This window comes from Populus euphratica, unplaced genomic scaffold (assembly GCF_000495115.2).
Source record: "Populus euphratica unplaced genomic scaffold, PopEup_1.0 scaffold462.1, whole genome shotgun sequence".
In the NCBI taxonomy this organism is placed as follows: Eukaryota; Viridiplantae; Streptophyta; class Magnoliopsida; order Malpighiales; family Salicaceae; genus Populus; species Populus euphratica.
In genome coordinates this window covers 156,095-178,128 of record NW_011500343.1, presented here as the reverse complement: position 1 = coordinate 178,128, position 22,034 = coordinate 156,095, and the positions used below count along the sequence as shown (strand labels likewise).

At 34.3% G+C, this 22,034-nt stretch overlaps 1 long non-coding RNA gene across 1 annotated transcript; it reads left to right on the top strand.

Annotated features, from left to right (window-relative positions):
* Positions 1-12,540: 12,540 nt before the first annotated feature.
* Positions 12,541-18,997, top strand: LOC105113864 (uncharacterized). Its single transcript, XR_840034.1, has 3 exons — positions 12,541-12,551; positions 17,354-17,382; positions 18,947-18,997. It is a non-coding gene; the product is annotated as an uncharacterized LOC105113864 (long non-coding RNA).
* The last annotated feature ends 3,037 nt before the right edge of the window (positions 18,998-22,034 follow it).

Below are 22,034 nucleotides of genomic sequence, written 5' to 3'. Positions count from 1 at the left end.
CAATTGATGCAAACTCAATTTTTTTGGATTCATGACTCAAAGGTCTAGAAACGCTCCAATTTTCAGCCAAAAACGATGTCAGATGAGGGCGATATGATTTTTCAAAGATGACAACTGAATTCTGCCAGCAATCAGGTTTCGTGAAGAAATGAGTCCAAATTATGTTTCGAAGCTTCTAAACTATCATCCAAGTTATAATTTCAGCAATTTAGCCTCTCTAGTAAATCAATCTAGAAGGTCAAGAAAAGTAGCCACCAACCTCAATCCACCAACCTCAAATCACCAACCACAAACCAGCTGCAAGTTGGAATGCTGCCATTGTCAAAGAAGGAGGCTACAATGGTGGGTTGTTTGTGGTGACTACTAATGTCAAAGTTTGGCAAGTTTGGCAGCCACCATTGTTGATAAAGAAGCAAGAGGAGCTGCCATTGAAGCCTATATATAGACATCAAGAGAGCCAAGAAAGAGGAGGAGGGAGTGCAATAGAATCAAAGAAAGGTGGTAGCAACTAGAAGTGAAGAAACACAAACTCTCCTCTCTACATACTAGAAATAATGCTTTCTTTTATCTTTAGGAGTAGTTGTTCAATAGATATGCAAGGCTAAGCTCTTTTCTTGGTTGCAAGGACGCAGAAACTTTCAGATTTCAAGAACTGTGAGATTTATTCTTCATTTATTTTCAGTTTGTATTATGAATGAGTATGATTGTTTTCCTATGCATGTTTTCTATGATTGTTGTTGATAATTGCTAGAGCGGACTCTAAGTTATTATTGTGAACAATCTATTGCTAAGTTTGGTATCAAAACCGGAGTTAGGGTATATAAACTTGTGAAGCAACTAAGCTTGATAATTGTGGCGGAACTACGTTATTAAACTTAGGGAAAACATTCGATCAAAGCAACACAAGCAGACAACTTGGTTGTTAAGATTAATGAATTTATCTAGATCTTAAGGCTGCCATTAGATTAAATCATTAGTGCGGACACTGTGATTATTTGTTGGTTAGGGCTAGTTATACGGCGGATCCGTTAATTAACCAAAGTTAAGAAAAGATAAAAATTCAGAATATAAACTGGAGTTTCGTTTCAAGGATCGGTTCTGATTTCTGTAGGTGGATGTGTGCTTGTGACCAAGGTTTGTTTTCTTGATAAATTTCAGTTTTAATTGATTGTGTTCACTAGTTTAATTTCTTCCATAGTTTAGATTATCACAAATCAAAACCCCCCAATTGCATAACGTATAGCATAAAAATCTAAACTAAATCTTCCTCGTGGGATCGATCCCTTGCTTGCTCTATACTATCTTGTGTGATTTAAGTGTAAGGGTAATTAATTTGTGCGACCGCGACATCGCAACAAATTTTGGCGCAAATTTGTTTCGATGTCGCGGTCGCACAAATTTTGGCGCCGTTGCCGGGGAAGTAATTTTAGTTAATTCTTGTGCTTGTACTGTTATTTTTATTTGCTGTGATTATAATTTATTATTATTCAGAAAAAAAACAAAAAAAAACAAAAAAAAAGTTTTTTTTTTTTTGCTTGCGGCGGTACTGTTCACTTGCCGCAACGGTACTGTTCAAAACAGATTTGTTTGTGGAATTAAGGTTCGACCTTTTGTTTTCTGAAGGGAAATGACGTTTTGAACAAGACTAGTGGTAAACCACTAACCTTACCATTTCGAGGCCAAATTCCTCTGTTATCTAAGGTTTTTAGGCAATTTTAGTTTCCTAGCATTGGATTTTCATATAATTTGCATTATTTTTCGTCTCTTGTGTGGTTTCTTTCTTTTGAATTTTCTTAGCAATTGATGCCTGTGACCCGTTCTACTAATCAAATTCAAGTGCAGGTTGATTTTGAAATAGAAAGCACTTTACGTAGGTTAAGAAAGGAAGCTCGCCTCAACACCATGGCTATTGCAAGACAACAAACACTCAAGGAGCTTGCTGCTCCTAATGTGGAAAATCAGCCACTATGCATAAACATTGACAATAATGTAAACTTTGAGCTCAAATCTGGTTTTATACATTTGTTACCAACATTTAATGGTCTTGCAGGAGAAGATCCACATACTCATCTCAAGGAGTTCCATATGGTTTGTGTTGGCATGAAACCGAATGGAGTTGATGAAGAACAGGTTAAGTTGAAAGCTTTCCCTTTCTCTTTAAAAGGGGCAGCAAAGGCATGGCTTTTCTCTATTCTCCCAGGATCTATTGGAACTTGGAATGCCATGAAGAAGATTTTCCTTGAGAAGTATTTCCCAGCATCTCGAGTTGCCAACATAAGGAAAGAAATATGTGGGATTCGACAATCTCATGGAGAGACACTCTCTGAGTATTGGGAAAGATTTGAGCAACTGTGCATTCAATGTCCTCATCATCAAATACCCGATCAGTTGCTCATTCAATATTTCTATGAAGGATTAATGCCTACTGACCGTAGTATCATTGATGCTGCAAGTGGAGGCGCATTGGTGGATAAGACACCCGAGGCTGCACGCCAATTGATCTCAAACATGGCAGCCAACTCAAAACAGTTTGGCACTCGTGGAGACTTCTCCAACAAACGAGTAAATGAGGTAAGTATTTCTAACATTGAGAATAAAGTTAATGATCTTACTTCTCTTGTGCGTTCTTTGGCTTGTGGAAATGTGCAGCAGGTGAAAGTTTGTAGCATATGCTCCTTACAAGGACATGCTTCGGATATGTGCCCAACAATGCAAGAAGATTATATTGAACAAGCTCATGCAATTGATGGAGCATTCAATGGACAGCTCCAGCGTAAATATGATCCCTTTTCCAACACGTACAATCCCGGATGGAGAGATCATCCCAACTTACGCTATGGCAACCCATCCCAACAAGGCAATCAAGGCCGACAATTCCATCCCCATGGATTTCAGCCCCAACAGAATTATCAAGCAAGACAACCCCCTCCATTCACAAACTCCAATGTTACTGGGTCGTCATCCAATGATGATCTTCGTGAGATGATGAAAACTTTGGCTTCTAATACTGTTACCTTGCAACAAAATGTCATGTCTTTTCAACAGGAAACAAGGTCAAGTATTCACAACTTGGAGAAGCAAATGGGGCAAGTAGCTTCAAGCGTAGGGAAATTGGAGGCACAAATGAATGGAAAATTGCCTTCCCAGGCATTGAATCCAAAAGAGAATGTTAGTGCGATCATGCTGAGAAATGGGAAAGAACTTGAAGAGAAAAGGTCGAAAGAGATTGAGATGGAGGAAGAAGAAGAGATAGAAACTGAATTAAGTACAAAGAAGAAACATCCTTCTCCTTTCCAAACTGAAACAACGACCAACACTCCAAAGGTAACTCCTCACTCAATGAATTCTAGTTTTAAAGCAATTCCACCCTTTCCTGTGAGTTCTTCTAGGTCAAAGAAAGAGGACAAAGAAAAAGAAATTTTAGAGGTTTTCAAGAAAGTAGAACTCAACATTCCTTTGCTTGATGCTATCAAGCAAATTCCCAAGTATGCCAAATTTTTGAAGGAGTTGTGTACTACCAAGAAAGCTTTCAAATTGAAAGGTCATGAAATGGTAAGTATGGGTGAAGTTGTGTCTGCTATTGTTCAAAAGAATATGCCTTTAAAGCAAAAAGACCCAGGTGCGTTTACTATCCCATGTGTTATTGGTAATGCTAGTTTTAAAAGAGCTTTATGTGATTTAGGTGCATCCATTAGTGTTATGCCTAAACATGTTTATGATTCTCTTAGTCTGGAACCTTTGAATAAAACTAGCATTGTAATACAACTTGCAGATCGTAGTTTTGTTTACCCACTTGGTGTGATAGAAGATGTTCTAGTCAAGATTGATAGTTTGGTTATTCCATGTGATTTTTATATTCTTGATATGGAACATGATTCTTGTGATTTATTAACCAGCACTCCTATATTGTTTGGGAGACCATTCTTGAAAACTACCAATACAAAGATTGATTGTGGTAAGGATACCTTATCTATGGAGGTAGGAGATGAAAAAATTGAATTCAATTTTCATGATGCAATGAAATATCCTTATAGCAATGTTTATTCTATCACATGCTATGACCAAATTGATAAGTGTGTGCAGCAAGTTTGTGATTTTGATTGCGAAGATGGATTAAGCATAGCTTTGAGCTATGGCTATGATTTCACCAAGATAGAAGAGATGGAGAGGCACATATGTGTTCCCCAAAACATGCACGAATCAGTATTGGCCTTACAAGCTTTACAAACCGTTCCCCATGGTAATGTCTTTATTGATTTATTACTCTCACATAAAAAGCTTTTGCCATCTATTTTACAGGCCCCTGAGTTAGAATTAAAACCTTTGCCCAATAATTTGAAGTATGTATTCATTGGCGACAATAATACACTTCCTGTTATCATAGCAAAAGGTTTGACAAGTATACAAGAGGAAAAACTTGTGAAGTTGTTGTGTGATCACAAAACGGCCATTGGATGGACTTTAGCTGACATCAAGGGCATTAGTCCCTCAATGTGTATGCATCACATACTATTGGAGGACAACGCAAAACCAACAAGGGAACTGCAAAGGAGGTTGAACCCACCTATGATGGAGGTAGTGAAAGCTGAAATTTTAAAACTGTTAGATGCAGGAGTCATTTACCCCATCACTGACAGTAAATGGGTGGCGCCAATCCATGTGGTGCCTAAAAAGACCGGAATCACATTGGTGAAAAACAAAAATGATGAGCTCATTCCTACTCGCATCTCGAGTGAATGGAGAATGTGTGTTGATTACAGAAAGCTCAATCTTTCTACACGCAAAGATCATTTCCCATTACCATTCATAGATCAAATGCTTGAACGCCTAGCAGGTAAGTCTTTTTATTGCTTTCTTGATGGATATAGTGGATACAATCAAATTGTTATTAATCCTGAGGATCAAGAAAAAACTACATTTACTTGTCCATTTGGTACATATGCATATAGGAGAATGCCTTTTGGTCTTTGTAATGCTCCTGCAACTTTTCAAAGATGCATGATGAGTATTTTTTCTGACTATGTTGAAAGAATAATCGAGGTTTTTATGGATGATTTCACGGTGTATGGTGATTCTTTTGATAAATGTTTAGAAAATTTATCTTTGATCCTAAAAAGGTGCATTGAAACAAACCTTGTCTTGAACTATGAAAAGTGTTATTTTATGGTAGAACAAGGAATAGTTCTTGGGCATGTTGTGTCTTTACGTGGATTACAAGTTGATAAAGCTAAGATAGATGTTATTTCATCATTGCCTTACCCCTCATGCGTGAGGGAAGTTCGTTCTTTTCTAGGTCATGCAGGTTTCTATCGACGCTTTATCAAAGATTTCTCGAAGATTACAGCACCTTTATGCAGACTATTAACCAAAGAAGTGGATTTTGTGTTTGATCAAGCCTGTAAAGATGCTCATGATGAGCTTAAGAGACGTGTCACATCTGCCCCTATCATCCAACCACCAAATTGGGATGAACCTTTTGAGATAATGTGTGATGCGAGTGACTATGCGGTAGGAGTTGTGCTTGGGCAAAGAATTGGGAAGAATTTGCATGTTATTGCCTACGCTTCTCGCATGTTGGATGGAGCACAATGCAATTACCATACAACTGAAAAGGAACTTTTTGCAGTGGTGTTTGCTCTTGAAAAATTCAGGTCATATCTACTTGGTACAAAAGTCATTATTTTTACTGACCATGCAGCTCTCAGGTATCTTTTGAAGAAGAAGGAGTCCAAACCAAGACTGATTAGGTGGATCTTGCTTTTACAAGAATTCGATCTTGAGATCAAAGACAAAAAAGGTGCCGAAAACCATGTGGCTGATCACTTGAGTCGACTAAGGACCGATGATATTCCAACTGAAACAATAAGAGAAACATTTCCTGATGAACAGTTGTATATGTTGCACTCCTCTACAAGACCATGGTATGCTGATTTGGTGAACTATTTAGTCACTAAAGAATTCCCTTCAGGTTTGTCTACATCCCAAAAGGACAAGTTACGAGCTGATGCTAAATATTATTTTTGGGATACTCCTTACTTGTGGAAATTTTGTGTGGATCAAGTAGTAAGGAGATGTGTACCACAGGATGAATTTCATTCTATTCTCACTTTTTGTCATTCTCATTCTTGTGGTGGGCATTTTGGAGCAAAAAGAACAGCCCACAAGGTACTTCAAAGTGGTTTCTATTGGCCTTCTATTTTTAAAAATGCATATCACTTCTGCAAATCATGTGAAAAATGCCAAAGAACAGGTAATATCACTCATAAAAATCAAATGCCTTTAACAAATATTCTTGTAAGTGAAATTTTTGATGTTTGGGGTATTGACTTTATGGGTCCATTTCCTTCTTCTTTTGGAAATCTTTATATTCTTCTTGCTGTTGATTATGTGTCCAAATGGATTGAGGCGAAAGCCACACGAACTAACGATGCTAAGGTTGTTTTAGATTTTGTCAGGACTCACATATTTGATAGGTTTGGCATCCCTAAAGCTATCATCAGTGATCGTGGCACTCATTTCTGCAATCGTTCCATGGAAGCATTGCTACGCAAATATCATGTGACTCATCGAACATCCACAGCATATCATCCGCAAACGAATGGCCAAGCTGAAATTTCCAATCGAGAAATCAAGTCCATTTTGGAGAAAACAGTGCAACCTAACCGACGAGATTGGAGTCTACGCCTTGGAGATGCACTTTGGGCTTATAGGACTGCTTATAAATCACCCATAGGAATGTCACCTTATAGAATGATTTATGGGAAAGCATGTCATCTACCGGTGGAGCTTGAACACAAAGCTTTTTGGGCCATTAAACAATGCAACATGGATTATGATGCTGCTGGGATTGCAAGAAAATTGCAACTGCAAGAGTTGGAAGAAATTCGAAATGATGCTTACGAGAATGCAAAAATTTACAAAGAAAAGACTAAGAATCTTCATGACCGAATGCTTACAAGAAAGGAATTTCATGTTGGAGACAAAGTCCTTCTTTATCATTCGCGTTTAAAACTTTTTCCTGGAAAATTGCGCTCTCGTTGGATTGGACCCTTTGTTGTTTCTAATATTTTTCCTTATGGTGCAGTTGAAATTACAAGTTTAGAAACCAGCAAAGTACTCAAGGTCAATGGACATCGTTTGAAACCTTTCTATGAAGGTTGGACGGCAGAACTCACCGCTTCTGTAGAGTTAGCTGAACCAATCTATGAAGAATGAGCATGCCACATGTCAAGCCAATGACATAAAACAAAAGCACTTACTGGGAGGCCACCCAGCACAAAAAAAAATATATATCAGATTTGCTTTCTTTTTCCTTATCTTTTACTTTTTTGTATTTTAATTTATTTTCTGCCATTCTCTTATGTTCCTTTGCTTTTATTTCAACATTGAGGACAATGTTGTGTTTTAAGTGTGGGGGTATTGGGAGAATTTTTATTTTCTTATTTTAGTTTTCTTTGTTGTTCACAAAAAAAAAAAAAAAATTATGTTTGATCTTTTTAACTCCCATTGGTTTTTGAGAATATGAGTATTATGTATGAGAATTAATTGAGATAGATGAAGAGATAAATCAAATGAAAGAGTATGCATGCAAATTTTAAGGTTTAATTGGTTTAGGGATTGACTTTGAGAATATGCCATGTTGACTTTATAGTGTTATACCAATGCAAGCTTTTGAGCCTTCCACATTATATTCTTTGAGTGTGCATTCTTTCAATGATATGTATCTCTAGAACTTGCTTCATATCTTATTGAGATTATATTCCATTACAAATATACATGAAGATGATAAAGGCATTAGGAATTTCAATCACTTGAACCAAAAAGCCAACCTAAAGCATATTATCCTTAGTGAGCCCCTTTTGAGCTTATTTATCTTTTCTTTATCCATGTATAAGCCTTAACTTTATATATGTTTTCCTTTTCCCCTGGCCAAGGATTAGTAGAGCATGTACTTGTGATATTTCATGGAATTATGGTTGGAAATTATGTGAAAAGAAAAAAAAGAAGTGATGCTTGATGAAAAGAAAGGCAAAATTACAAAAAAAGAAAAAGAAAAAAGAAAAAAAGACAGAAAAGTTCATTTATGTTCTTAAGATTTTATGTTGCAAAAGCTTAAAATCAAAAACAGTTAAGCATTGGTGATTAAAGATGAAAAATTTATGAGCTTTGATGGAATATCTTGTTTGAAATATCATTTTTCAGAATGCTCTACTTTCTTTGATTTGAACCTTTTCTTTTACTCTCTTTTACCTCACCTTAACCTTAGTCCAATTACAACCGGAAAATAAGACCTTTTGATTCATGCATTGTTTGTAATATATTAATAATGGAGATGAGATTGAAAAGCAAGCTTATGGTAGAACATACTCTTTGATTGAATTTGAGAGATTTAGACACATAAACCCTAAACACATGAGTGTTGGAGTGTATATCAATGAGAGGACCTATCACTTTGGCATGGCATAGATTTCATTTAAATACCGATGATTGATTGAATTTTGAAGTTTGCATGTAAACAAATTCATAAAAATTTATTTATTTTATTCTTTTTTATTATATTCTTATTAATAATGCTTGTACTCTTGGACATTGATGGGAGATTAAGAGATTGATCATAGTTATTTTCAATTTAATTTTATTTATCCTTTCTCGAGGACGAGCAAGAGCTAAGTGTGGGGGTATTTGATGTAACCATATTATTCGATAGTTTCACCCACTTTTACCTAATGTTTTGTCCATGTTTTATATGTAAAATGCCTTGATATTCTTTGTTTTATGTTTTGAAGGCACTTTTGGATGAAAAATGCAAAAAGGAGTAAATTGGAGATAATTGGCAGATTTGACGTTCAGTCGATGTTTTGTGCAGAGTGTGAGTTCTAGAGATCAAAATGAAGTGATTCCAGTGGCTCTAAAAAGCTAACATCCATACCTTTCTGGAAATGTAATGCAAGAAAAATACAAAGAGGAAGATCATGGAAATCACATCCTTCAAAGTCAAATCTCGTATTCTGCCATTGTTGACCTTTGTCCATTCAAAATTCCATATCTAGAGCTATAGAAGTCCAATTGATGCAAACTCACTTTTGTTGGATTCATGACTCAAAGGTCTAGAAACGCTCCAATTTTCAGCCAAAACCGATGTCAGATGAAGGTGATATGATTTTTCAAAGATGACAACTGAATTCTGCCAGCAATCAGGTTTCGTGAAGAAATGAGTCCAAATTATGTTTCGAAGCTTCTAAACTATCATCCAAGTTATAATTTCAGCAATTTAGCCCCTCTAGTAAATCAATCTAGAAGGTCAAGAAAAGTAGCCACCAACCTCAATCCACCAACCTCAAATCACCAACCACAAACCAGCTGCAAGTTGGAATGCTGCCATTGTCAAAGAAGGAGGCTACAATGGTGGGTTGTTTGTGGTGACTACTAATGTCAAAGTTTGGCAAGTTTGGCAGCCACCATTGTTGATAAAGAAGCAAGAGGAGCTGCCATTGAAGCCTATATATAGACATCAAGAGAGCCAAGAAAGAGGAGGAGGGAGTGCAATAGAATCAAAGAAAGGTGGTAGCAACTAGAAGTGAAGAAACACAAACTCTCCTCTCTACATACTAGAAATAATGCTTTCTTTTATCTTTAGGAGTAGTTGTTCAATAGATATGCAAGGCTAAGCTCTTTTCTTGGTTGCAAGGACGCAGAAACTTTCAGATTTCAAGAACTGTGAGATTTATTCTTCATTTATTTTCAGTTTGTATTATGAATGAGTATGATTGTTTTCCTATGCATGTTTTCTATGATTGTTGTTGATAATTGCTAGAGCGGACTCTAAGTTATTATTGTGAACAATCTATTGCTAAGTTTGGTATCAAAACCGGAGTTAGGGTATATAAACTTGTGAAGCAACTAAGCTTGATAATTGTGGCGGAACTACGTTATTAAACTTAGGGAAAACATTCGATCAAAGCAACACAAGCAGACAACTTGGTTGTTAAGATTAATGAATTTATCTAGATCTTAAGGCTGCCATTAGATTAAATCATTAGTGCGGACACTGTGATTATTTGTTGGTTAGGGCTAGTTATACGGCGGATCCGTTAATTAACCAAAGTTAAGAAAAGATAAAAATTCAGAATATAAACTGGAGTTTCGTTTCAAGGATCGGTTCTGATTTCTGTAGGTGGATGTGTGCTTGTGACCAAGGTTTGTTTTCTTGATAAATTTCAGTTTTAATTGATTGTGTTCACTAGTTTAATTTCTTCCATAGTTTAGATTATCACAAATCAAAACCCCCCAATTGCATAACATATAGCATAAAAATCTAAACTAAATCTTCCTCGTGGGATCGATCCCTTGCTTGCTCTATACTATCTTGTGTGATTTAAGCTAGGGTAATTAATTTGTGCGACCGCGACATCGCAACAAATTTTGGCGCCGTTGCCGGGGAAGTAATTTTAGTTAATTCTTGTGCTTGTACTGTTATTTTTATTTGCTGTGATTATTATTTATTATTATTCAGAAAAAAAAAAACAAAAAAAAAAAGTTTTTTGCTTGCGGCGGTACTGTTCACTTGCCGCAACGGTACTGTTCAAAACAGATTTGTTTGTGGAATTAAGGTTCGACCTTTTGTTTTCTGAAGGGAAATGACGTTTTGAACAAGACTAGTGGTAAACCACTAACCTTACCATTTCGAGGCCAAATTCCTCTGTTATCTAAGGTTTTTAGGCAATTTTAGTTTCCTAGCGTTGGATTTTCATATAATTTGCATTATTTTTCGTCTCTTGTGTGGTTTCTTTCTTTTGAATTTTCTTAGCAATTGATGCCTGTGACCCGTTCTACTAATCAAATTCAAGTGCAGGTTGATTTTGAAATAGAAAGCACTTTACGCAGGTTAAGAAAGGAAGCTCGCCTCAACACCATGGCTATTGCAAGACAACAAACACTCAAGGAGCTTGCTGCTCCTAATGTGGAAAATCAGCCACTATGCATAAACATTGACAATAATGTAAACTTTGAGCTCAAATCTGGTTTTATACATTTGTTACCAACATTTAATGGTCTTGCAGGAGAAGATCCACATACTCATCTCAAGGAGTTCCATATGGTTTGTGTTGGCATGAAACCGAATGGAGTTGATGAAGAACAGGTTAAGTTGAAAGCTTTCCCTTTCTCTTTAAAAGGGGCAGCAAAGGCATGGCTTTTCTCTATTCTCCCAGGATCTATTGGAACTTGGAATGCCATGAAGAAGATTTTCCTTGAGAAGTATTTCCCAGCATCTCGAGTTGCCAACATAAGGAAAGAAATATGTGGGATTCGGCAATCTCATGGAGAGACACTCTCTGAGTATTGGGAAAGATTTGAGCAACTGTGCATTCAATGTCCTCATCATCAAATACCCGATCAGTTGCTCATTCAATATTTCTATGAAGGATTAATGCCTACTGACCGTAGTATCATTGATGCTGCAAGTGGAGGCGCATTGGTGGATAAGACACCCGAGGCTGCACGCCAATTGATCTCAAACATGGCAGCCAACTCAAAACAGTTTGGCACTCGTGGAGACTTCTCCAACAAACGAGTAAATGAGGTAAGTATTTCTAACATTGAGAATAAAGTTAATGATCTTACTTCTCTTGTGCGTTCTTTGGCTTGTGGAAATGTGCAGCAGGTGAAAGTTTGTAGCATATGCTCCTTACAAGGACATGCTTCGGATATGTGCCCAACAATGCAAGAAGATTATATTGAACAAGCTCATGCAATTGATGGAGCATTCAACGGACAGCTCCAGCGTAAATATGATCCCTTTTCCAACACGTACAATCCCGGATGGAGAGATCATCCCAACTTACGCTATGGCAACCCATCCCAACAAGGCAATCAAGGCCGACAATTCCATCCCCATGGATTTCAGCCCCAACAGAATTATCAAGCAAGACAACCCCCTCCATTCACAAACTCCAATGTTACTGGGTCGTCATCCAATGATGATCTTCGTGAGATGATGAAAACTTTGGCTTCTAATACTGTTACCTTGCAACAAAATGTCATGTCTTTTCAACAGGAAACAAGGTCAAGTATTCACAACTTGGAGAAGCAAATGGGGCAAGTAGCTTCAAGTGTAGGGAAATTGGAGGCACAAATGAATGGAAAATTGCCTTCCCAGGCATTGAATCCAAAAGAGAATGTTAGTGCGATCATGCTGAGAAGTGGGAAAGAACTTGAAGAGAAAAGGTCGAAAGAGATTGAGATGGAGGAAGAAGAAGAGATAGAAACTGAATTAAGTACAAAGAAGAAACATCCTTCTCCTTTCCAAACTGAAACAACGACCAACACTCCAAAGGTAACTCCTCACTCAATGAATTCTAGTTTTAAAGCAATTCCACCCTTTCCTGTGAGTTCTTCTAGGTCAAAGAAAGAGGATAAAGAAAAAGAAATTTTAGAGGTTTTCAAGAAAGTAGAACTCAACATTCCTTTGCTTGATGCTATCAAGCAAATTCCCAAGTATGCCAAATTTTTGAAGGAGTTGTGTACTACCAAGAGAGCTTTCAAATTGAAAGGTCATGAAATGGTAAGTATGGGTGAAGTTGTGTCTGCTATTGTTCAAAAGAATATGCCTTTAAAGCAAAAAGACCCAGGTGCGTTTACTATCCCATGTGTTATTGGTAATGCTAGTTTTAAAAGAGCTTTATGTGATTTAGGTGCATCCATTAGTGTTATGCCTAAACATGTTTATGATTCTCTTAGTCTGAAACCTTTGAATAAAACTAGCATTGTAATACAACTTGCAGATCGTAGTTTTGTTTACCCACTTGGTGTGATAGAAGATGTCCTAGTCAAGATTGATAGTTTGGTTATTCCATGTGATTTTTATATTCTTGATATGGAACATGATTCTTGTGATTTATTAACCAGCACTCCTATATTGTTTGGGAGACCATTCTTGAAAACTGCCAATACAAAGATTGATTGTGGTAAGGATACTTTGTCTATGGAGGTAGGAGATGAAAAGATTGAATTTAATTTTCATGATGCAATGACATATCCTTATAACAATGTTTATTCTATCACATGTTATGACCAAGTTGATAAGTGTATGCAGCAGGTTTGTGATTTTGATAGCGAAGATGGATTAAGCATAGCTTTGAGCTATAGCTATGATTTTACCAAGATAGAAGAGATGGAGAGGCATATATGTGTTCCCCAAAATGTGCATGAATCAGCATTGGCTTTACAAGCTTCGCAAATTATCCTTCATGATGCAGGAGTCATTCCCCCCATCACAGACAGTGAATGGGTGGCGTCTATCCTTTTGGTACCCAAAAGGACTACCACCACGTTGAGAGAAAAACAAAATGAAGCTTACGAGAATGCAAGGATTTACAATGAAAAGACTAAGAATCTTCATTATCGAATGCTTACAAGAAAGGAATTTCATGTTGGAGACAAAATCCTTCTTTATCATTCGCGTTTAAAACTTTTTCCTGGAAAATTGCACTCTCGTTGGATTGGACCTTTTGTTGTTTCTAATATTTTTCCTTATGGTGCAGTTGAAATTACAAGTTTAGAAACCAACAAAGTACTCAAGGTCAATGGACATCGTTTGAACCCTTTCTATGAAGGTTGGACGACAGAACTCACCGCTTCTATAGAGTTAGATGAACCAATCTATGAGGAATGAGCATGCCACATGTCAAGCCAATGACATAAAACAAAAGCGCTTACTAGGAGGCAACCTAGCACCAAAAAAAAAAATCAGATTTGCTTTCTTTTTCCTTATCTTTTACTTTTTTGTATTTTAATTTATTTTCTGCCATTCTCTTATGTTCCTTTGCTTTTATTTCAACATTGAGGACAATGTTGTGTTTTAAGTGTGGGGGTATTGGGAGAATTTTTATTTTCTTATTTTAGTTTTCTTTGTTGTTTAAAAAAAAAAATTATGTTTGATCTTTTTAACTCCCATTGGTTTTTGAGAATATGAGTATTACGTATGAGAATTAATTGAGATAGATGAAGAGATAAATCAAATGAAGGAGTATGCATGCAAATTTTAAGGTTTAATTGATTTAAGGATTGACTTTGAGAATATGTCATGTTGACTTTATAGTGTTATACCAATGCAAGCTTTTGAGCCTTCCACATTATATTCTTTGAGTGTGCATTCTTTCAATGATATGTATCTCTAGAACTTGCTTCATATCTTATTGAGATTATATTCCATTACAAATATACATGAAGATGATAAAGGCATTAGGAATTTCAATCACTTGAACCAAAAAGCCAACCTAAAGCATATTATCCTTAGTGAGCCCCTTTTGAGCTTATTTATCTTTTCTTTATCCATGTATAAGCCTTAACTTTATATATGTTTTCCTTTTCCCCTGGCCAAGGATTAGTAGAGCATATACTTGTGATATTTCATGGAATTATGGTTGGAAATTATGTGAAAAGACAGAAGAAGTGATGCTTGATGAAAAGATGGGCAAAATTACAAAAAAAAAACAAAAAAGAAAAAAAAAAGAAGAAAAAAATGTTCCTTTATGTTCTTAAGATTTTATGCTTAAAAACAAAAGTAGTTAAGCATTGGTGATTAAAGATGAAAAATTTATGAGCTTTGATGGAATATCTTGTTTGAAATATCATTTTTCGGAATGCTCCACTTTCTTTGATTTGAACCTTTTCTTTTACTCTCTTTTACCTCACCTTAACCTTAGCCCAATTACAACCGGAAAATAAGACCTTTTGATTCATGCATTGTCTGTAATATATTAATAATGGAGATGAGATTGAAAAGCAAGCTTATGGTAGAACATACTCTTTGATTGAATTTGAGAGATTTAGACACATAAACCCTAAACACATGAGTGTTGAAGTGTATATCAATGAGAGGACCTATCACTTTGGCATGACATAGATTTCATTTAAATACCGATGATTGATTGAATTTTGAAGTTTGCATGTAAACAAATTCATAAAAATTTATTTATTTTATTCTTTTTTATTATATTCTTATTTATAATGCCTGTACTCTTGGACATTGATGGGAGATTAAGAGATTGATCATGGTTATTTTCAATTTAATTTTATTTATCCTTTCTCGAGGACGAGAAAGAGCTAAGTGTGGGGGTATTTGATGTAACCATATTATTCGATTGTTTCACCCACATTTACCTAATGTTTTGTCCATGTTTTATATGTAAAATGCCTTGATATTCTTTGTTTTGTGTTTTGAAGGCACTTTTGGATGAAAAATGCAAAAAGGAGTAAATTGGAGATAATTGGCAGATTTGATGTTCAGTTGATGTTTTGTGCAGAGCGTGATTTCTAGAGATCAAAATAAAGTGATTCCAGTGGCTCTAAAAAGCTAACATCCATACCTTTCTGGAAATGTAATGCAAGAAAAATACAAAGAGGAAGATCATGGAAATCACATCCTTCAAAGTCAAATCTCGTATTCTGCCACTATTGACCTTTGTCCATTCAAAATTCCATATCTGGAGCTATAGAAGTCCAATTGATGCAAACTCAATTTTGTTGGATTCATGACTCAAAGGTCTAGAAACACTCCAATTTTCAGCCAAAAACGATGTCAGATGATGGCGATATGATGTTTCAAAGATGACAACTGAATTCTGCCAGCAATCAGGTTTCGTGAAGAAATGAGTCCAAATTATGTTTCGAAGCTTCTAAACTATCATCCAAGTTATAATTTCAGCAATTTAGCCCCTCTAGTAAATCAATCTAGAAGGTCAAGAAAAGTAGCCACCAACCTCAATCCACCAACCTCAAATCACCAACCACAAACCAGCTGCAAGTTGGAATGCTGCCATTGTCAAAGAAGGAGGCTACAATAGTGGGTTGTTTGTGGTGACTACTAATGTCAAAGTTTGGCATGTTTGGCAGCCACCATTGTTGATAAAGAAGCAAGAGGAGCTGCCATTGAAGCCTATATATAGACATCAAGAGAGCCAAGAAAGAAGAGGAGGGAGTGCAATAGAATCAAAGAAAGGTGGTAGCAACTAGAAGTGAAGAAACACAAACTCTCCTCTCTACATACTAGAAATAATGCTTTCTTTTATCTTTAGGAGTAGTTGTTCAATAGATATGCAAGGCTAAGCTCTTTTCTTGGTTGCAAGGACGCATAAACTTTCAGATTTCAAGAACTGTGAGATTTGTTCTTTATTTATTTTCAGTTTGTATTATGAATGAGTATGATTGTTTTCCTATGCATGTTTTCTATGATTGTTGTTGATAATTGCTAGAGCGGACTCTAAGTTATTATTGTGAACAATCTATTGCTAAGTTTGATATCAAAACCGGAGTTAGGGTATATAAACTTGTGAAGCAACTAAGCTTGATAATTGTGGCAGAACTACGTTATTAAACTTAGGGAAAACATTCGATCAAAGCAACACAAGCAGACAACTTGGTTGTTAAGATTAATGAATTTATCTAGATCTTAAGGCTGCCATTAGATTAAATCATTAGTGCAGACACTGTGATTATTTGTTGGTTAGGGCTAGTTATACGGCGGATCCGTTAATTAACCAAAGTTAAGAAAAGATAAAAATTCAGAATATAAACTGGAGTTTCGTTTTAAGGATCAGTTCTGATTTTTGTAAGTGGATGTGTGCTTGTGACCAAGGTTTGTTTTCTTGATAAATTTCAGTTTTAATTGATCGTGTTCACTAGTTTAATTTCTTCTATATTTTAGATTATCACAAATCAAAACCCCCCAATTGCATAACGTATAGCATAAAAATCTGAACTAAATCTTCCTCGTGGGATCAATCCCTTGCTTGCTCTATACTATCTTGTGTGATTTAAGTGTAAGGGTAATTAATTTGTGCGACCGCGACATCGCAACAGTCATGTAAATACATATTTATTATTAACAAAGGTTTAATATTAGATTAATGAATCTAGAGCAAAGATAAAGTTCATAAGACAAAAATGTTTTGCAAAGAAAATTATAAAGTTGTTATAATTATATGATTTCTATTTCATCAAAGTATTGTTCCTATAATGTTCCTAGTCGATGCTCTCTTAAATACTAGATATTTACTAGAGTTGTAGAGACTGATATATATTATGTTCTTTCTTTTATGAAAGGATACAGTTGTTCTTATAAGCTGAACTATAAGGTACGCATAAACTAATATGTAGGTGCTTGTTATAAGACATCTACACTTAACTGACCTGCATTTGAATTCCATATAAAGAGATCACTTATGTCAATGAAAAAGCTTGTGACAGTTGTGTAAGTAGTCCTTGGACTTGAGCTCACTAAGTCATCTTATATAAAGAATGTTATACTTTGATCCTGTTACATATTATCTTAATATAGGTAACGAAAAGGCAGACATTAGATATAACATGAACTATATAAAGGTCTTTGATTAGTACTTAAAAGTGCATTTTTATCAAGGTTTTATATCATCATTTTGCACTTGAAGTATGAATAACTCCTTAACTAAAGCATGTTTTATAATAATATATCTAATAATATAAGATACCATTAATTTATGGTAAATATTCATTTTAAATGCAGACCTATCACATAAATGAAAGGATTGATTAATGATTTTAAGAACTTAAATTGCAAGGGCAAAGAGATGACCAAACTTAGAAAAGAGATGTCGGTGCAATCTAAACCAGAACACTGTTTGGTAATTGGGTCATATCTGGAGCTGTAGATATCAAATTTAGGTCTACTTTATATGGATGGAAAGTTAAGACATAGGCCTACAACTTTCATATGGATCCCAAGATCTAAAAAGGCCATTTTCGAGTCCAAATTATAGCAACAACAAAGAAGCCCGAATCTGTCCTTGAGCCCGAACACTGTTTAGTATTTTGGTCATATCTAGAGTTGTAGAAGTCAAAATGAGCTGAATTTTTTACATAAGAAAGCTGAGACAATTTCCTACAACTTTCATGTTTTCAAGTGGCTCCAATTTTGACGTTATCAATAATGTTTTGGGCAGACAAGAGAAGATAAGGATTGTCACCAAGTGAAGAGTTGGTCACCCACTCATCAATTAGTCATCAAATCAATAGTTCCCAATTTTGGCCTATAAAAGGAGGCATTTGCCATGCTTCCCAATTTTGGCTCAAATCAATAGTTCCCAATTTTGGCCTATAAAAGGAGGCATATGCCATGCATTTAGGCATCTTGGTTTCTAGATCAAGATCATGCTCTTGCCTTCTCTCTTTGTATTTTTTGTAATGTTTATGCTTTGCTTTCATTAATATCAAGTTTATGCCTTTCATTTCCTTTCATTTACTTAGCTAACTTTTATCTTATTTATGTTCTTATTTTGTTTATTTATTTTTCTTTCTTTCATTATGTCTAGGTAAGTTTATTATGTCAAGGTGAAAAGGTTACACTAATGGTGTAAGAATAAGTATAGTGTAAACTTAATATGGACTTTAATGTTTGATACTAATATGGTTTGTACTTGTTATCTTGTTCACTCTTTAATACTTTGCTTGTTAAATGACTAATCTTGATTTATGTTGTATAACACTTGGTACAACAAGAGTTTATACTATACTTGTTTGACATACCATTAGTGGATCCTCTAACCTTGACATTGTTTGTTATCATTGTTTAATTCTTACGTTAATTTTCCATCTCAAAGTTCTCATCAACTTTTCTTCTTCTTCTTCTTCTTTTTCTTTATTATTGTTATTACTACTACTACTACTACTACTACTACTAGTATTATTAGTATTATTATTGCTACTATTATTATTGTTGTTATTGTTACTATGGTTGTTGTTTATAATTGTTGTTTATAATTTGTACAATTAACCTCCATATGGTTTGACCCCGGTCTTGCCGGGTTATTTATTACTTCGACACTCCTGCACTTGGGAGAAGACATTAATCTTTTCGTCGTGTCAGTCTTTAAATGATCATGACAGGATTCATAACATGAACTATATAAAGGTCTTTAAGTGATCAAGAGAGGATTCATCACCCTAGGTAAATTAGAGAAAATAGTATTGATTGAGAAATCCTTAGCCAGGGTGGAATGAGATTTGAAAAGGGTTTCAAATCTTATTCAAATGTTAAATGACTATTATGTAGAGAACAAACATAATTTAAGATAACAAACATACTTCATTCTTTAATGCTAAATCATAACATTATTGATGAAAGGATATTAATTATATTTAGAAACCAGTCATTGAAAGATTAAGTTAACCATTAAGGACTTTTTTATTATTTGGAAGATCATGATACGTTACTAGATGATGCACCTGATCTTAAAATATAAATTAATTTATTGTTAAATTGATAATACATTAAATTGTTTATTTTATTTAATTATAATTATAATTTATATTTGAGTCAACATATTAGGAACCTAATGGGTCACACAAATTAAGAATCATTAGGTAAAAATTAAAATGGGATGATTTAGTTAAATATTACTTGATTAAAATATATTTAAGAAACTACATACTATAATATAATTAATACATGGATTATATTTCGAAATCTAGAAAAATCAAGTAACGACTTGATTGAGTTGATATCTAAAATTATCATAGATTAATATATGGATATTATTAAAGGGGAAATTGATATTTTGCCAATTTATAAGATTTTTTTCTTTATATATTTTTTTTATAAATAGTAAGTTATGTCTCTTATTTTTTTATAAGAGGAGCAGTTAACTATTAGACAAAAAAACTACATAAACATAATATTAGAGCTAGCACTCTAGGCATTATTAGACATTTGTAGTTTGCGACAATCCAACCTTTAAGAAATTATTAAAAGTTGAAAAAGATCAGATCTATAAGTAATAAATCCTTAAAAAACTCTAGATTTATCTAATTGGATCCTAGGGAGTCTCAAATAATTTTGTTTCACAATGTTTGCTGCATATATGATATTTGGGAACTTAAGTGTTAAAGGATTAAAACCATAAATGTACAAATGGAACTATACAAGGACTTATAGGGATGAAAAATTAAGACATTGGCCTAAAACATTCATGCGTAATGCAAGACTCAATTCTGTTGTTTGGAAGTCCAAATCTTAGCAATAACGGAGCAGTCCGAATCTGTCCTGCATCCTAGACACAATTCAGTGTTCAGCCCAGATCTTGAGTTCTACAAGTCCAAATGACCTCAATTTTTTTTTTGTTGAAAAGCTGAGACAATTTCTTAGAACTTTCATGACTGAAGTCTGTTCAAATTCTGATGTTAGCAATAACATCTTGTTTAGACAAGAAGATAAGAATTGTCACCAAGTCAAGATATGGTCACCCACTCAACAATTAGTCAACAAATCAATAGTTTCTAATTTTGGCCTATAAAAAGAGACATTTGCCATGCATTTAGACATCTTGGTTTTCATATCAAAATCATGTTCTTGCTCTCTCTTTATTATAATGTTTAAATTTTGCTTATATTAATCTCTTGTTTACACTTTTCATTTCTTTTCATTTACTTAGTTAACTTTTATCTTATTAATATTCTTATCTTATTTATTCATGTTTCTCTCTTTTATTATGTTTAGTTAACTTTATTATGTCAAGGTGAGAAGGTTATACTAATGGTGTACAAATAAGAATAGTATAAACTCCACATGGACCTTAATGTTTGATACTAACATGTTTTATATTTGTTATCTTATTCACTTTTAATACTTTGCTTGTTAAATTTTTAATCTAGATATGTGTTGTATAAAAAATGGTACAATAAATACTTGGCACTTTCATAGTCCAACTGTATGGTATGACCGGCACTTATGCTATAAAAAGAATTTAATTTGTTGTTATCATAAGTTATAATCATAAATACCTAACAACATTTACAAGTATTAACATGATTTGAATAAGATAACTAATGTAATCATGTTAACAATTTATAATCAGATTAGAACTGTCTTTGTATGTAGTTTCCAGTTGAGTTATAAAACGAGTTTATACTATACTTGTTTGAAATATCATTAGTGGATCCTCTAACGTTGACAATTATTTTACCCTTGTTTATTCCTTACATTAATCTTACATCTCAAAATCCTCTTCAATTCATCATCATCATCATCATCATCATCATTATCATCATTATTATTATAGTTAACATTTCTATGGTTTGACCTCTAATCTTATCGAGTTATTTATTACTTCGACACTTCTACACTTAGAAGAAGACATCAATCTTTTAGTCATGTCAAGTTTTTGGCGCTGTTGCCGGGGAGATAAATTTTTGTATAAATTATAGTATTTTTTTCCTTCATTTCTTCCATTTTATTCTCTTCCTACACGTATATGAAACTTTGGTCATGTATATTAAGTGGTAGACTTTTTTAGGTATCCTCATCATTTTTTAAAAATATAGTGGAAAAACATAATCAGTCGTTTTATAATGAGAATAATGAGAATAATCGAGTTAGAACACTTAGAGATCACATGAATCTTATAAGAATAAGTACACCATCATGCATAGTTTTCCCCCCTGATACATCTCATTTTAATTTTAAGTCAGACATTATTCAAATTTTACCTTCTTTTCATGGTTTAGATTTAGAAAATCCATACTTGTATTTAAGAGAATTTGAGGAGGTTTGTAACACTTATAATAACTTAAATTATAATAGGAACACAATCAGATTAAAGCTTTTTTATTTTTTCATTAAAAGATAAAGTCAAAACATGGCTATAAAATTTGAGAGCAGGATCCATTCGTGCTTGAGATGAAATGCAAAGATAATTTTTGAAGAAGTTTTTTCCATCTCACAAAACAAGCTCTTTTAAAAGACAAATCACCATTTTCACTCAAAAACAGGAGAAACATTTTACCAATATTGGGATAGATATCAAGACTTGCTTAATACTTGCCCTCATCATAGTTTTGAAATATGGAGATTGGTTTCATATTTTTATAAAGGGTTAACACCTAGGGATAGGCAAATGGTGGAATTGATGTGTAATTGAACTTTTAAAGATAAAGATCCTGATGAAACAATGAAGTACTTAGACTTCTTAGCTGAAAATGCTCAAAATTTAGACACCACAGAT